Source organism: Brassica oleracea, chromosome C4, assembly GCF_000695525.1.
Source record: "Brassica oleracea var. oleracea cultivar TO1000 chromosome C4, BOL, whole genome shotgun sequence".
Taxonomy (NCBI): Eukaryota; Viridiplantae; Streptophyta; class Magnoliopsida; order Brassicales; family Brassicaceae; genus Brassica; species Brassica oleracea.
The window spans coordinates 32927243-32929566 of NC_027751.1; positions in this window are offsets into that span (position 1 = coordinate 32927243).

A 2324-nucleotide genomic window follows, 5' to 3' on the forward strand; every position below is an offset into this window, starting at 1 on the left:
CGGAGAAGAGCTCCAAGAAGATATGATGATGGTGGTGTTGCGCCAACATATGCAGTTGCTGGTGTTCCAGACATCTTTAGCCAGATTGGGCGACTCGGTGGGAAGTCTAAAGAGGTTTGGTGGTCGAGTGAACAAGACGCTCATAGTGCACACACCTATATTCTACTCAATTGCGAGGATTCATTGATGCGTCATTTTGAAAGGTAACATATATGGACACTTCGAAACACATATAAGTATAATTAATTATATAATTGCGAGAGATTCATTCCTATAAAATGTGATTTTACAGCCTATTTATTTCTCAAGTCGAAGAAACATTTCCTGGTATATCCACAAGTGACGTAGACAAAAAGAAAAATCAACACTTCATTAAGTGGTTGCTGAATCATGTATTAACTCAACCTCTTTATTCATACATAATCTGTATTTCAACATTCTCTTTACTATTGCAGGTTGATTATGACGATGATGAAGATTATCCTAAGTAGTTACACGAAGTAATTCAATCTCCACTTGTAAAGGTCACCACATCCTAAGTGATTTTGTGTAGGGTGTTTTATGAATAAGATGTGGGAGTTTGTTTTATGAATAAGGTAACGTGGGAGTTTGTTTTATGAATAAGCAAATGTGGGAATTGTGGTTTGGAATGGATATAAAGATGGAGTTTGGAATATATGAAGTAGAAAATAAGGAATATGGGGTTTGGGGTTTGGGGTTTGGGGTTTCAGATTTTAGGGATTTAAACATAAAACTCGTTAATTCCTCGTAAAGCGACGTCGAACTTACGACGCAGGCCTCGTTAATTCCACGTAAGAGAGAATCGTCGTAAAGGACTCGTAAGACGACGAGGAAATAACGATGAAATAAAAAATAAAGAAAGTGACCCCCGTTAAATCCACGTAGGATGAAATCATCGTAAACACCTCGTAAAATAAATAAAGAACACGGGCCTCGTTAATTCCACGTAGGATAAAATCTTCATAAACACCTCGTAAAATAAATAAAGAACACGGGCCTCGTTAATTCCACGTAGGATAAAATCTTCATAAACACCTCGTAAAATAAATAAAGAACACGGGCCTCGTTAATTCCACGTAGGACGAAATCGTCGTAAATACCTCGTAATGTAAAAACTAGAAAAAAAAAAGAAATAGAAGAAAAATACCATATTCACATGTGGCAAGACTTCCAGCAATTATAAAACGTAAGTCTCGCCCACATGAATTCTAATATCTTCTTCTCTTCCTTTTTTTCAAATATTTATAATTTGAATAGGATTTTGCTGGGGAGTGTGATTTGGGGGTTTGTGTGTGGTTTGAGAAGGAGAGTTGTGGGTATATTTATAGGAAAGCGCGGCTCGTTAATACCTTGTATATAAAAACGCGGGCCTTTGTAATTCCTCGCTATTTCCTCTTATAATTGCTCGCTATTTCGTCGTAACGTTACGAGGAATTTGCAACGATAATAAAATCGTCGTTAATACTTCGTATATAAAAACGCGGGCCTTTGTAATTCCTCGCTATTTCCTCGTAGGATAAAACGCGGGCATTTGTAACTGCTCGCTATTTCGTCGTAACCTTACAAGGAAATTGCGACGATATGTAATCTTATATATACCTCCGAACGCTCACTCTTTCTTTCCTCTCTACTTCCTCTCCATTTCGTGGCAATGGTAAGCCTCTCTAATTCCTCTCTAATTTGGTTAATTTATGATATATTAGGTGGTTAGTATAGGGAATTTAGATAGGTTTACGGATTTTATATTATTTAGTGTTGATTAGGTGGATAATGTTGGGAAATATATTGTTGATGTTAATTTTAAAAGTTAAATTAGTTTTCCAGGTTCGAAAAGGCAGACTTACTGCTCATTACAGAGAGATATTCCGAGAGCCGGGTAGTCGTTTAGACCCGTCTTCTTCAGCTCCCGGTTCTTCGGATCAGGAGACTGTCCCCGAGACTCAGTACACTCAGAGAGTCTATGGGTCTACTTCTTCTAGTGCACAATCGGCTCCTTATGTGCCTTCCCCGATGGCTCATCCAACGATGCCTCCTCCTATGCCTCCTCCGATGCCCGCCGATATTCATTCCGATTTGATAGTGCCTCCGAGTGCTCCTTACTCGCAGTACACTGTAGAGGGCATTCTCCGTCTGCCAGGCAGAGCAGGTTTACCAGTCATCGACCCCGACCGACCGGACGGAACTTTGTGGTATGTTGCATTAATTTTTTTTTAATTCGTTTAAAATTCTTTTATGACATTAAAAAATAATTTATATTTTAAATTTGTATTTTCCAGGTGGGGGGTTGACGGATGTCTTGCATC